A 16,387-nucleotide genomic window follows, 5' to 3' on the forward strand; every position below is an offset into this window, starting at 1 on the left:
CAAATTCTTGGCAGCGTGGATGCCATCCACCACTTAAAATAGTAAGTACACGCTGTCTACCGCATGTGGCCTCGACTCGTGCCTTGGTATCTAAGATAAGTAGGCGTCAAGTTATAGATTCTTCCTCGGAACCTGCTGTACGCGACATCTGTACGGCTTTTTCTGACCTGGCAAGTATGATCTGTGTCGGGTATGCACTGTACGACCCTTTTTCTACGGGAGCTGAAAACAGCTGTTAAAGCAGAGTTCGCCCCAAAACAGGTACAGAACGGCCCCCGCGGGTACGGTGCGTACACCCCGTGATCGGAGAGGTATGGTGCGTACCCCTGCGATCATGGGATGTACGCACCGTACCCCGTGATCTTCGGGTGCGTACACCCTGCGATCGCGGGGTATGGTGCATACACCCCGTGTTTGCGGGGTACGCAAGGGTAAGTGATTGTGTGCTTTTCCTTACGAATCGCCCTTACCTGACGTGGACCGTACAAATCGCGTCCTCATACCCTGGCTTCGGATCGTACTCGTCGGGTTGTACGGCATGTGTACGAGTCGTACAGTTCACTGTTTCAGGCTTGCAATACATACGGATCGCGACGATTCAGCAGATTGACATAATACGGATCGTACTACGCGACTCGGACGGACGGGTACGAATCGTACGGCGATGGATCCGGATGAAAATTGTACGGACATTTTTTTCCAAGGATCGGAATTGGCCCCTTAGTAAGCACCCTTTTGTTTTGCCAAGGGGATGTTTTGTAAGGTGCTACTCTGAGAACCTACCTGGGAGCATCAATGGCGCGAGGCGATGCAGGTGTGCACAGGGTACACGAGCAGAGCACCATGTCCACATAATGTAAACCTCTTTCCCATTGGAACAGAAGATGGATGAGTAACCAGCAGACTGGCTGCTATGATGACAATGTAGCCTCATGTGGGAAAGGGCAGATTTGTTTCTGAACACAGTTACTGCAACAAACCATAGTGTCTGAAAATGCGCACTACATAGAAATAGTCAAAACTGAAAAATATGTAATACATTTTTTGAGATGTAAATATAATGATTTTTAGATTCTGTTAAAATAATGTTTTGGCAATGCAATGAGGTATTTATTACATATATCATGATCTTCTATACTTTCAATAAGCTCTAATAGAAGCTTAGTTAATAGTGTTTGTGTTCTAGTTGTTCCCAAATCGTATCAATAGTCATGCCACTCATGAAGCATGTCTGCCTCCAGGCTCCTGTTGCGCATGCGTGTCTGCATGAAAAGGAAATAATGTTGGAACACCAAGATAGCCTCGCAAAACTTTGTTGGTGGTAGAGATGGGAATATGCAGTAAAATAGTGCCTACAAAAGTGTTCTGCTTGGTACAATATCACAGCTGCTGTGACTCAAAAGCGGCTTCTGATACCTTTTGTCCCTTGCCTTTGCCTCTTGTGCTTTCTGGATGTGGACACCCACAGTAATCAGGAGGAATGCTGTCACTAAACCTGCCTCTTAGTACCAACACCAATCGCTGTCTTGGGGGCTGATCCAAGATGTACATGAAACTGAATTGGTGTCTGGGGGGGTGTAGCCCTTCTCAAGAAATATCCACAATCCTTGTCAGTGTGAACCACAAAAAGTCACTAATGTAACCTGTGCTTAACCCTCTGGTAGCTTGGTACAAAAACAGTCAGGCTTCACTTGGAGACACTGTGTAATGTATTTATGCAGCACCAAAAAGTGCTGCATAAAAGTTAGAGACTGAAAACACAAAAAAAATCCCACACCAATCTTGAAAAATAGAGCTCATTTTAATACATTGTTTGACACCAAAATGATAAACATCCATTCAGTAGAACTGGAGTTATGAATTTTCAAAGTTTAAGTGAAAACTAATGCCTAAAAGATCAAAGTACCTACTGTGGACATCTAGTCACGTCAGATAGGTGCAGAGTCAAAAGTTATGACAGACCGTGCATTGAGCTGGTATTCCGCTTACCTTCAGACTTGCAATTGTTTTTGGAGAAAATGTCTGAAAAGGTAAAGGTCAGAAGGGCAAGGCAGCTGGTGTGGTCCAAGGAGGAGGTATTGTCGTCAGGGAGCCACTGGACAAAGTTACAATAATGACTTCTATGTTTATTCTTAGTCTCCTTTTTGGAAGTCAAAAATCTCCAGCGTAATGACGCTGCAGCCTGTAATCAATGAGAGCTCCACAAGACCGTATACCGCTTTTGCGTGGAGATACTGAACAGAATTTGCTGCTTTGGAGAAGAATGTAGCAGGAGCTGCAGGGAAGTCATGCCGACGAGCGATGCACCTTGGACATATCGGCAAGCAGGTAGGTTCCAGTCTCCTCTAGGTTCTTAGAGCCCTTTGTCAAAAAAGTTTCAAGGTCCCATATAGGCTATCTGAGCTCCTTTAGCAGCACTGCCAGTGGTCCAGGAATGATGTGGCACCACGTGGAGGGTTAGGACTTACTCGGGCTGGGTCTAAGTGTGTGATTAAGACAGTTGAAGCCTTTTCTGTCCTGGAGACCAGTCAACTAGCCCTTGGAGTAACTCTGGTAGCTTTTGGATCAAGCAGTAAAGCAGGTCTTGGGTAGCAGAGCAGTTCTCTGAAGGGAGAAGACAGGCTTCACACAGCAGAGCAGTCCTCTAAAGTCTCCTCTGAAAGCCACAGATAGCAGTGCAGTTTTGTGAGAGTCCTCTCGCAGGTTCAGAAGTGAACTGAAGAGTGGGACTGAGAGCCCCATTTTTATAACTGGTACCCCCTTTGAAGTTGAAGAAACTGCTCTACTTTCCCTTCATAGACATGTCTAGAATTTCCTGCTCCCTGCCTTGGTCCAACCTGTCTATAGGCAAAAAAGACTAGTGTGAAATTCTTTGTTTATGAGCTGAGGCAGTGTCCTTGAAGTGCAAGTAGGGCTGTGCACAGCTCTGCTGGCCATTCTGCCTTGGATGGCCCATCCTGTCAGCACCCAGTCTCTCTATTGTGTGGCTGTCTGGGAGGAATACACAAAGGTAGAGTTGCACTAGGTGTCCCACTACACTAGTCATGTGACCCAGGTAACAGTCTGCAGGCACTTAATGGTTAGGACAAAAAAAATCAACTCCTTAAAAGGGGCATCATCAGAATTGTGACCAAAAAACTGATTTTCCATTAAATATTATTTTATATATCAATTTATTAGACACCGAACACGATTTGTTTACCTGCTCCCAAGCAGAAGTTATCACTTATTAAATTTAATAAGGTACCCCAAGGTTATCTCGTGGAAGAGCTAGATCTCACAGCAGTAAAAAACAAATTTGGGAGTTTTTTACTACAAGAACATGTACAAAAAAAACTACAAGTCCAACTTTTTAAATATGATGCATCCTGCTTTATGGACTCTTTTTGGGTTTACCGCAGTATTAACCCATTTGTTACATGCTTCCGCCAATGGCCTTCGCGATCACGACGCAACTCGACCCTTCGTACGGAAACGTCCGCACCAAGGCAAGTTCTACGCTATGCTTAAGGGGTTAAAAAAGGGAGGTTTTGGCTTGGCAAAAGGTTTATTGTGCCAAGTAGAACTGGCAGTTTTAAAAGGTGATTAAGATGCAGAATCTGAATTTAACACACAAAATTTCACAAGATTTTCCTTTTTAACGCATCCACCCATAAATTATCTAAGTATTGATCGCCGAGATCAGTAAGGGAAAAGCAGAGGAGGTGTGATAATTATCTCACAACTCATAATTATGATCCGTTTTAGCAAGGCGGATAATAACCCACACATGGACATACGAAGGTGCAATTTTCTTTTGTCTGCAACTGTCAAGTTTTCTCAAAAAACATTAAAGAGCAAAAAATGCTGCAAAGTTTGAAATATTTCATGAAGCATAAAGAATAACCTGAAACATAGTGCTTAAAAGCATAAAGCGACAACTGGGGCTATCTGGTTGAGGTAGACCAGGATAAATCCAAATGTTTAGGTCAACTGTGATGAAGTGTGGGTCAGATACTGGGCACCACTTTTGGGCCGCTGAAACAATACCTTGGTATTCAGTTGCGTTGACGTGTGGGACGAGTTACAATGTGCAATGGAGGCGATGCGCCGATTCTTTGTACGAACGCTTTGGCTCTGAGCCACACAAAGTCAGAGATGCATTGTAAATGGAGGCAAGGCACCATGCCGTCAGTGATGAGCTGTCCAATATCCTCACAGCAGTGGCGATGTATTGGCATTTATGTGGATACGGTGTCCTTGATCCTCGCAGCAGCAGCGCTGCATATGCGCAGATGGGGATGCCCCTGTTGAGCACGGGACAACAATGGCGATGCATGGAGTTTAGTAGTTGCAGTACTTTATACACACTTACAAGGTTCCAAGACTGGATTGGCATCACTTTGCAGGGCAGGAATCTCAGATTGCAGACTGCAGGTGCTGTAGGTAGATGGATAGGAGGTCTTTGATATCTCTGAGACTGCTAACAGGAGGCAAGCCAGAAAGAAATGTCTTTGAGGTGAACATAGGTCCTCCCTTCCTGCCCTAGTTCCAAACTAACTACAGGGGGTTAAGCAGTCCTTTGTGTGCGTACAGGACACAGCCTATTCAGCTAAAAGTGTGAACCCCTTTCTCGCAAATAGCACAGGATGGCCCATTAAGAGTATAGATGGCCTATCAGTCACACCTAAGTTTCCTTTGTATGTGGCTGTCTAGAGGGAATGCACAAAACTCATCTGTCACCCACCCCAGACGTCTATTTAAAAACAGGCAGGAGGCAACAAATGGCTAAAGTAAGAAAATGCCATTTTCAGAATTACAATTTTAAATCTAACTGTACCAGAAGTTGGGATTTTAAATTCTAATTCAAGAGACACCAAACTTAAACTTGGGGGTTCTATCTCTACCGGTGGGCATAAAGTTTGGCAGAGAATCCGCTAACCACTGTGTGGCAGAGTTTACCTGCGCCAAACCCCTAGGGCCTTATTTATGAAGGCCTTGCGCCGCCGGTGCATCACTTTTACCATGGGAAAAAGTGACGCAACGGTGACGCAAGACTTTCATAAATGAGGCCCCTAGTGTTGTGAATTCAGGCATACCTTATGTTTTCTTTGGTAGCATGTGCTATTATTTTGGGCTTCTTGTAAGATGGATTGGGCTTCTTATTGATTGCAGGTCTATTATCAGCAGGGTGTGCATGCCCGGAAGGGTTATACAGGAAATTGCCCCCAGCATTCTCCCCATTCTGCGCTCAGCCACCTTGGATCTGCGGGAAGCTAAGCTTCATGCAATTAGGTATTGCCACTTTTTACCCAAATCTGCGCTTCGTAGCAGGCTTCTGCAGTCAAGGTAACGAAGGGAAGACTTGTGGCCCTGGACTGTCACACAGGTGGAAAAAAAAGATCTATAGCAGCTTACAGTTTCCGTGGCAGAGGCTTTTTGTCTCTGCCATAAAAAGAGCAGAAACAGGAGCTGGATGAATGCGAACTCTAAAAAAGCTCAGTTCCCTGGTCGAATAATGCCTCCTCTGCCCACCGATCTGAAGGTCCTGCTAGAATTACTCAAGGTTGATAATCAACTCGGAATATTTCTGAAGCTGCATAGCATATTGTTGTAATAAACATGTTTCTATTTTTATTAAAGAGAGCTATAAAAAATAACCTGCACGCCAAAAGTAAATTTCTCATAGAGATGTATCAGTTTCTAGCTACAAGTGCAATCCGTATACATGCTCAAGACTAAATTAGGAAGCTCCCACAACACAGAACATGATTTCTGTGCACAGAATTGCTGCGCATTTTGTTCATGCAGGAAGATTTAGAGGCAAACTCTAAAGCACCTTCTGTTTGTCCTTTCAGAATACCTATAGTGAATTTATATACATGCATGTCATGATAATATCCATATTTCGGAAATTTAACAGCTATGTTTTGGTAACTCCTAATCAAATTCAATACCGTAGCACTGTTGAGTCCCTATGAAGTACCATTTTATATGAGCTAACATGCTCTGTTTGACTCATTAGATTTGCATTTTTAAGTAAACAAAGGTCCTAGGCTTCAAATTACTTTAACCCCTTCACTGCGGCGGCTATTCCGCCGCAGTGCTAAGGGGGCGGGGCGGCCGCGCGGCGGCCGCATGCTGGTGATGGAACCGCTCCGTCACCAGCGTTGGTGGCGCTGTGCTTATGACGGAGCGGTTTTGTCATGGCCCGCCCCGCTCAATGGAACACTCAGCGCAGGCGCAGAATTCGCGCCGCGCAGGAGCTCCGATCGGGCCATGACAGCACACACAAATTACGAATTGCAGACGGAGCAGTACAGTACAAACAGTCGACGAACGTTTCGATCCCTATCTCCATGGTTATGTTGGGATCATCTTCAGGACTACAATAAAGACCTTTGCCTGATTGATTGCAATTACATAAGCCTGTGCGGTTAAACAGGAGGGGAGCAAAAAGAAGAAAAAAGATTTATCTTATAGATTATTGACATTGGTAACAGCTAGTCAGTTGCAGTTCTATACATTAGGAGTGCAACAAGTGTACATGCAATTGTGCAGAGAGCATTCGTTATTATTTACAAATGCACGGGTGGCGATGTGCTCATATTTTGGTGCAGGTGCAAGATCATGCTGGCGCACGGACGTTTAACACGCAATTGATTATAGGATTTATAGATCCTGGTCTTTTCAATGTGCCAAGTGAGAGTGACAGTTGTGGCAGGAGTGAGGGCAGTGGTAATGGCCCCAGTTGTGAGCAACTCATGGCATGTGCCCAGTGAGAATGTAAGGTGATGAACAGTGACTACTGTGGCCAAATTATAAGAGCGGCGGTGAGAGACTGCAAACTGACCGTGGCACTTGGAGTGCGTACACGTCTTGGATAGCAGTGCAGCGATGTCACTTCTGTGATTGGGACAAAAAGTTGACACATTAGTGGTTGAAAAACGCTTGGTGCGTGGCGAGAAGTAGAAACGTGATGGTGAATTACCCAAGGTGCCTGGCTTTATTGCGTAGGCATTGTCGCGGTTGTGACTGGAACTGCAAGTATGTTTCCAGGAGTTTCAGAGAACCTGCGTAAAATTAAAGTTAAATTACCCGTGGGCTACGGCGTATAACCGTGTGGAAAAACCACGAGTTCGAACCGAGTTTTACCTTAGTCAGTAATTACTGGATGTTTTGGCAACGCACTGAGTAGCGTGAATCTCTTCAAGACAAACCTAAAAAAGTGGAGTAAACATAAGGTCCATGAGTCTAGTAGACTATTTGTGGACCTGTACAGCAACCGAGTGTGCGGGGTGAACTGGGATGACACTTACCGTAATGTGAACGTGTTGGGACGATAGGATGGGTCCGGTCTGGTCAGCGTAATAGCTGGTTGAATGGAGCCGGTGGGGGAAAGTGCATAGTAGTCTCCTCGGCCACGGTAAACGAAAGAGAAGAAGGACTATTAGTTTGTGATAGAGGCCGCTGGAGCATGCACGCCATCTTGGAGTGGTGGACTAGGGGGTGAATAGTGCCTAAGAACGGATATGGAAGGGTTTAATTCTTCACTGTTGGCATTAAGGAAACAGTTTTAAACAAATTAAACTGATAAGTGTTGGCGATACCATAAACTCAGAACACATTTTTTAACCAATATATAGCAGTGAAATGAACGTAGTAGTGCACTAGGCTCAACTGCACTAAATTGTGTACATTTGGCTCACACAGGAAGGAAAATTCAAGGTCAGACAATGAGGAAAATTTATATTAGACTGGTCCAATCCTTGGTTCTGTTTAGGCCATCCTGAATGGAATTGAATTGTATGATAGACTTCAATTCTTCTCTGTTTAGCAGCTGTCCCATATTGCCGCCTCTGGGTGGAAGTTTCAGCACTTTCAGAACAGTCCATTTGATGTCATTTTCTGAGAGTTTCAATCCTGCGAAGTATTCAACCAAAGGTGCATTGGGGGTCCCACACCAGATACGACTTCGGTGTTGTCCAATGCGGATCTTAACTTTCTGGCTGGTTTGCCCAACATACACCTTTTGGCAGGGGCATTGGATTAAATAAATGACGTTGGAACTATTACAGTTCGAGAAAGAACAACATTGTACAGTTACATTATTAAAGGTGAAACTTTTTCCTTCCATAGTACAGTCACAATTATTACAACAACTGTATTTCGCGTGCCCAACAATGGGGGACAGACCCCATACAGTTTCAAGAGTAGTAGCAGGTAATGCACTAGGTAGAGCTGCCCTAACCAGATGGTCTCTAAGGTTTTTATTCTTTTTGAAGGCAAAAACTGTTTTTTCACTGGTAATGACACCTGAATTTAGAATTGGCCAGTGTTTAAGAATCGATTTTCTCAATTGGTTGGAAATTGGTGAAAAAGTGGACACACATGCAATACGTTTTGAGTCGGTTTTTGGTTTGGGTGTGAGTAAAATTTCCCTTGGCCAAAACCAAGCCCGTTTTGAGGCACTCTTCACTATTTTCTTGGGGTAACCCCTTTGTTTAAGTTTGAGTGCTAAAGTGTCAGCTTCTTGGAAATAATCCTACTTGCAAGAACAATTGCGCCTCATTCGCAGGAATTGGGAATAGGGGAGGGAGTCGCGCAGAGCCCTTGGGTGGTTGCTATTATATGCCAAGAGAGTGTTCTTTTCTGTAGGTTTTCGGTATAGTCGTATGAGTAAGGAACCTTCGCTGTGGTAGACTGTGAGGTCCAGAAAGGAATTGGATTCATTGCTAGTAGTGATGGTGAAAGTAAGGCCCATGCAGTTGTTATTCATCCAGTGTAGGAATTGGCGCAGGTAATCGATGCCTTGTTTCCAGATGATAAAGATATCATTGATATACCTGCGCCAAAACCCTATCCCGGAAAAGAAAGGATTGGAGGGATTAAGGATCACATTGGTCTCAATCTGGTCCATGAGCAATACTGCCAAGTTTGGAGCAAAAATTGCGCCCATTGCAGTGCCCTTGATTTGTTCATAGAAGCTGCCATCAAACAAAAAGAAATTTCTCGTAAGGCATATTTCGAGCAATTGAAGAATGAACACACTTGGCACAGTGTGAGGGCGAGGGCGTGTGTCTAAAATATTTTTGATCAGAAGACGTGCTGATGTCTGGGGGATATTAGTATAAAGGGACTCAACGTCCAAAGTTACTAGAGTCTCGGATCTGGGGTTGTAAGGATGGTGCTCAATCATATTGATCATATGCATGGAGTCTTTTATGTAGCATTGAGTCGATGGGACAAAATCCCTAATGAAATAATCCACATAGGATCCCAAGGGTTCTAGAATGGATTTGCAGACAAGTGCAGTTCTGCAAAGCAGCTTCATGAGCCTAGGTAGAGGGCCAAATGTTCTGCTCAGTGCTGGGAGCTACCCTTGCAAACAAATACATCTTAAGATGCTTAACTACGCGAACCAAACGGCATATGCCTACCAGGTGGTATTGCCCATAACTTGTGTCACTTCATCGCTTGGAAGCTGCCGCTCTGGCAAGTGGGTTTTAGCAAACACACAATTTTTTAATGAAATGAACAAAATAAATATGTCAACAACATTGCCCAGTTGCTCATCGGTAATCTTTTTACTCAAGAGTCCTGGTCTTCTTGTTCCATTCCTTAACAATGAGCAGCTTATCTGCTCTACAGAATCCTATTACCTAGCAAAGTCGAATGCTACCCCAATATGGGACCACCTACATGGCCCAGCATGCATAAAGTGAGAAATGTATCATCCACACATCCTGAAAATACCAGAGAATCTCAGGACAAAGAAAACACATAAACCAATCACCATAAACAGAAACATGGAGGGAGGGACGGGTTTAGGAATGGAAAGGGAAGACCAGGACTCGGATTAATAAAGATTACCAGTGAGTAACAGGGTATTACTTCCTCGTCCATCTTCCTGTCTCATTCCTAAACAATGAGCTCATGATTGAAACACACAGACTAGAAGGAGGTAGCACATACCAACAAGTAAGTGTAACAACAAAAGTAAAGTGTAAAAATCAAAAACATGCACATCACACAAAACATAAGCACCAAAAGTAGCAGAAGCCACCAACCCCCACAGAAGATGACAAGGGGATTCAAAAGAATAGGGAGAGGTCTGTTTAGCAGCACTATAAATATCATGGATGAATGCACCCTAAAATATGGTCCAAGGTGAGGAAAACAACATCCAACAAGTCAGAAGGGACAAGGAAGGCACAAGAACATAACTAGAGAGACCACAGGGGAAACATAAGGAAGCTACTGCCCAAATGCATAGGAATGGCTTAGGCAGATGCAAAAAGACCACAAGACATCCAGAGAATGGAGAACCGCCATCGCCAGTGGACACGATGCAGGAGAAAACACCAGAAGGGCAAAAACCCTCAAGAACAAATTAAAACAGGGATGCAAAGTAGGATTAGGCAATGCAGAAGCTCTAATGGAAGACTCCGGGTGAGGACCGCAGAGCAGGGGATTGGATCTAGAAATAAAAAGACCCTGCTAAAAGGGAGCCACCATGGAAATAGGAGATAGACCCTTCACCCTACACCAAGAACTGAAGCACCCCCAATGACGTTTGCGAAATGCCAGGGTTGAAGGCCCGTGAGAGAACTGGATGGGGTGAGAAACTACAAGCGAACAACAGAGACTACCATCCCAGCGACAATCTCACAGCCTGAGCAGCAGCAGAGAGGAGGGCTAAAAAGAGGAAGCAGCGCAGATGTGTGCATGGAAACCAATCTATGCAGACAAGCAGACAAACTTATAAAAGGGGAAACAACGGTCTTGTGACCAGGACAGAACAAACAAATGAACCCCCAGCAGAACCACTCAATTCCCCTCGAGTACCAGACAGCAAGGACCATGGTAAGAAGGTAGCATTGAATGCCGATGCTTTCAAATGAGCCACCAAGCTACAAACAGAGGAAGAAGGGTCAACACCGCCTAGGCAAATAGACCTAGGCTGATCCAGGAGAAAAACTGCAGAAAGAGTTGCGGGACACACAGGTTTAAAACAAGCGCAGGCCCTACACCACCCCAAGAAGAGACCCTGCTGAGAGAGAAAGGAGACTCCGCAAGGCTCACAAATTGGCCAATCCTTGATAGAAATCAGATAACAGAGACTGGCAAAACGCCCCCACTGGTCGACTGAGTTACAAATGACCAGGATGGGTAACTGAACACAGATAGCATGGGCCAAAGGAGGGGAGCGAAACAGAGACAGTGCCTACCACAAGGCCAACAATACTCACCAGCAAAAAGAATCCCCACAGCAGTGCTACTCCCCCAGGTGCATGCTTTGGTCCCCAAGACTATTGAGGTAGTAGGAATAAACCCCTAAAGCAGCAAGAGGTGCCAACCACCACCAGAGAAACTCCCAATCTTAGGGGGACCCAGGATTGAAATCACTGATCCAGGAGAAGCTGGAAAACAGAGAACAAACGGAGACAGACTCCAGAATGCATAGGCCATCTCCCCCAGACCCAGGAGTCAGAGATGGCAGACACTCAAAGAAGGAAAAAAAAAAAGGAAACATGGTGGAACAGAGGAAAGAGAGCCTTGAAAGACCACAGAGCCAGCAGAGCCAAGAGGGTCGGAAAAACCCAAAGCAGTTAAAAAAAGCCAAAAATAAGCACCCGAAAAAGGCAGGAGCATGAGCCCACAGCAGACCGCAGCAGACCAACCAGATGGAAGAAAATACTCAGTCAGGCGTCCATCAGGATGAGAGATGCTGGGAGCAAATCACATGACCTGCGAGGAGAGTTCCATTGAAAACTGAGTAGAACCGTAGGCCCCTGCTTCGTAACTGGGTGCAAATATAAAGGAAGGGAACTGTTGTGACTAATTGTTGCCATTTCTTTTCATGAACTACATCTTCCCTGCAACTCAGCCAGGATGAGTGCTGGAGTGCCGGTGATAATTAGAATGCTGAATGCTTGGTGATGTCACAGAATGCATGAGTGCCTGGTGATGTGCTAAGTGTCAGATAGGTTGTGCAAGCTAACCAGCAGGGAGGCTGCTCCTGGTGTTATCATCTACGTACTTACCTTAAAACTAAGCTTAAATAAACCATCTACACAATACAGACCTCGGCTAATGGGCTTTGTATTGCAACAAACATCCCTCCTGCATGGCACGAAAAAAAAACACGCCATCTGGGCCTCAATTCTTACACACCACCTCGTGAACCCTTTCAGCTGTGAGAAAACCAAAGGTGGAATCTATGCCAGAAGAAAAAAAGGAGAGATCTCCCCCTACCAAAACCCTTTGCGGGTTGGGCAGGCCCAAAAGAGGCCAGGAGAACGCAACATAAGTAAATGTAGAGTGCACACTCACCCAGAAGGGTATATTAGCAAAGTAGAACAGATAGGTAAAGCCACTCAACTCTATGGTACCCATTTTATCGACCTCTAAAGAGGAAAAGCTGAGTGGACCAGCCAGGACCTGAACCAGTGACCATGAGGCCATTCACAAGCCTCAAATGTAAATGCAATAGTCCACTAAACCATCAGACCAGGCAAGGCCAGTGTGGGAGATTCCCCAGATAGAAAAGCAACTGTAAAACACATCCACAGGAGGATGCTGTGACAGAAAACAAGGAAAAAAGCATCTGTCCACCACATGCCATACATGCGACATGTGCAAGTGCAAAGCGCACATGCACCCAGAATGGCACTGTGGCACAAAAAACAGTAGTGTATTACAACGCAACCAAAATCAGCCACAGCAGAAAGAGAGGGGTGCCACCAGCGGGGAGTAGAAATCCAATAGATGACAGACCCAATGCACCTTCTCTTCGAAGAGAAAGAAGGAAAGACAAACAGCCAGGCAGGTGGCTGAAGTAAAAGATGAGGGGAGACTAAAAGTCATCAAGACTCCACAGTAGACCTGCCCAAACAGTACCCCGAACACAAGTGATAGAGCGCAGGCTCACCTGCTCAACATACTGACAAGGGCCCATATATTTATATATACATTAAACAGGTAAACCTACACTCAATCAGTTAGGGTTTTACCGTTTGGATTTTTACCATTTAGCTAACCAATCCAAATCACCTATACCTATAGTCCTAAAGGATCAAGGGAGTTAGAGAGAAAATAGGTAGCAATAATAACATTTAGCATTTCATAAATGACCACAGACTCGGGAAAGGTTTAAAATCTTTATCTAAATAAATCTTTGAAAAACTCACAAAACATGAAACTCAAATTAATTTCTTATTCTGTTTGGTTTAATGCAGATTAAAAAACATAAACATTTCAGAATGATTTGGAAGAAAAATGTCGTAAAGCATTTAAACAGAGGGTGGGTAAGAGAAAAAGGGAAAATAGTACAATGACAACCCCACACATTATAATTACCTAGAACGATGTAATGACCAATCCTGGTCTTGGGCTGAGTCAAAGAATAAGGATCCCAAATTATAAGTTCCAGCAGTAAAGAACAGTTGCAAGCCAGAATCAGGACAGGTTACGGATAAAATTGGATCAGGATAGGACCACCACAGGCTAAGATCAGCACCACAGTTAAAGTTCAAAACTCCAGCGTTGTAAACCCTCTCTGCAGCTAACAGTCAAACCCCAATTGGGTCATCGATCTCCTCCCCAGAACCCCGATTGGGTGAACGAATCTTCTGACAGAGTGCTCCGCCAGCAACTCTGCTCCTGATCACCTATTGAGTGCGTTGGGTCAGTGACAAGTCAGCTATTCGGACAAGTCGGACAATCTAACTAACTAAGCCTACCCTAGTTATACTATTTTTAAGGTCAATGTACCACCCACAAATGTTGCAAATGTGTGAATCTCATAATTTTATTGGACATAGAACAAGGAGTAACCATCACACCATACTTTTCTAATAGCAACTTGTCAATCATGTATTCAAGTCGTTCCCTCCCATAATTTTATCTACCCATGTTCTTTATTCCTCCCGGTAGTGAAATGTATCAATGATTATTTTAAAACAATATAATCAATTCAGCTTCCTCCAGCAAGGCAAGGAGTTCACTCTTCTCCGCCTTCCATGTCCGTCTTGGCCATGCTTCAAAGCAACAGCTTCTGTGGCTTCAGGACATTTGTTGCACAGGCGCAGTTTCTCCAAAGATGGAGTTCAGCAAAGCATTTAGTCCCATAATTTTGGTGACATGTAAAAATAGGAAAGAAACAGTTTTAGAAAAAGAGAATAAATGAATACATAGTATACCACTTCTTTCTACTCTATTCCCATTATTTTTTTTAACTATTACGTTAGATATTAAGCAAAAACAAACAGCTTAGCAAAGCAGCAATGCAAGCTTCTTGCACATTAGGATACATAACGGACATCCTAGTTCTATTGCACAGAAGCAAATGTTTTCCCACCAAGCATGTCACGTGGGTATGACAGACGCATGCGCAGTAGAAAATCCTGCGTAGCAGCAGCCATTTTAGTGTAAGCGGATTATATTAGTAAAAGCACATTGACAAGCTACCCCTAGATATCCAATATGTTGTGTAATGCAATATTAATGAGAAAAGAACATGTTAGTTAGTACATTAATATTATTATCAAGAGGGTTGAGTAGGAGCAAGTCACTTTACTTGTAAAACCTTGCTCCATCACATGGACGTCTCCTCCACCCCTCCTCCTGACTCTCATCAGGCCAAACACAACCCAAAGCAAGACTAACAGAGGGTAAACCCAGGATCAAAAAGCCACAACCTCTGCAGCAGTAGCAAGGCCCAAATAAAGTGCACACACAGCCCTCGGGGCAACAGGCACAGAATGACAAACATACTTAGCAGCATAGCACAAAGGATATAGGCCATCGAACTCTAGAAGGAGGAAGTGCCAAAAGGGATTGCAGAGAGCTGAAGCGGTGTGCCATAAACATGAGGAAGCAAAGGCGACCTCCCATGCCGTTCCACATGAAGGCATCCAGAGTGGTCAGACCAGGGGTGGAGCCAACTCAGTGTAACCCTCATACGACCTGCATGGAAAACAAATCAGTCCACAGCAAACCCCACCACTTCGCCACAAAACTTTAGTGAGAGACCCGGCGAGGGGTAAACAACTGACATGCCCACAACAGTAGTGCCAATAGCATGTGGAGACCCCCCAAACACCACCCATGAATGCCAAACACAGCAGGCGAGGGATGCGAAGGTGCCAACCCTGAAGACCCCAAGCCCTCATCCTCCTAGACCTCTCCGCGGCATTCGACACGGTCTGCCACCGCACCCTAGTACAGCGCCTCAGCAACATCGGAATCCAGGACAAGGCGCTGGAATGGATCATCTCCTTCCTCGACGGAAGAACACAGAGAGTCCGCCTACCACCGTACAAGTCAGAGGCCTCCGAAGTCATCTGCGGCGTCCCTCAAGGATCATCTCTGAGCCCCACCCTCTTCAACGTCTACATGAGCCCCCTCGCGGCCATCGTACGCAAACACAACCTCAGCATAATCTCCTACGCCGACGACACCCAGCTGATCCTCTCCCTGACCAACGACCCCACCTCCGCCAGAGCCAACCTGCACAAAGGGATGAAAGAGGTAGCCGAGTGGATGACGACCAGCCGCCTGAAACTGAACTCTGACAAGACGGAGGTCCTCATCCTGGGCTCTTCCCCCTCCGCCCGGGACGACTCCTGGTGGCCTCCCGCCCTGGGCACCGCACCCAAACCGACAGACCATGCACGCAACCTGGGCTTCATCCTGGACTCCTCCCTCTCCATGACCAGGCAAGTCAACAACGTCTCCTCGGCATGCTTCAACATCCTACGCATGCTACGGAAGATCTTCCGGTGGATCCCCACCGAGACCAGGAAGACCGTCACCCAGGCCCTCGTCACCAGCCGACTGGACTACGGCAACGCCCTCTACGCCGGTACCACCGCCAAGCTCCAGAAGAGACTCCAGCGGATCCAGAACGTCTCAGCCAGACTCATCCTCGACATCCCATGAACCAGCCACATCACCGGACATCTGAGAGACCTTCACTGGCTCCCCGTCAACAAAAGAATCACCTTTCGCCTCCTCACCCACGCACACAAAGCCCTACACGACCAAGGCCCGAGCTACCTCAACAGCCGGATCAACTTCTACGCTCCCAAACGCCACCTCCGATCAGCCAACCACGCCCTCGCCGCCGTCCCCCGCATCCGAAGAGCGACTACAGGAGGAAGGTCCTTCTCCTACCTGGCCGCCAAGACCTGGAACTCCCTCCCGACCGACCTGCGCCTGACCCAAGACCACCTCTCCTTCAGGAAGAAGCGGAAGACCTGGCTGTTCGAGCAGTAGCGCCCCCCCCCCCCCCCCCCCAGCGCCTTGAGACCCTACGGGTATGTAGCGCGCTCTATAGGTGTCACTGATTGATTGATTGATTATAGAGCGCAACATGGACCTGGGACACAAAGCATATTGCTAT

This window comes from Lissotriton vulgaris, chromosome 2_2 (genome assembly GCF_964263255.1).
Source record: "Lissotriton vulgaris chromosome 2_2, aLisVul1.2, whole genome shotgun sequence".
Classification (NCBI taxonomy): Eukaryota; Metazoa; Chordata; class Amphibia; order Caudata; family Salamandridae; genus Lissotriton; species Lissotriton vulgaris.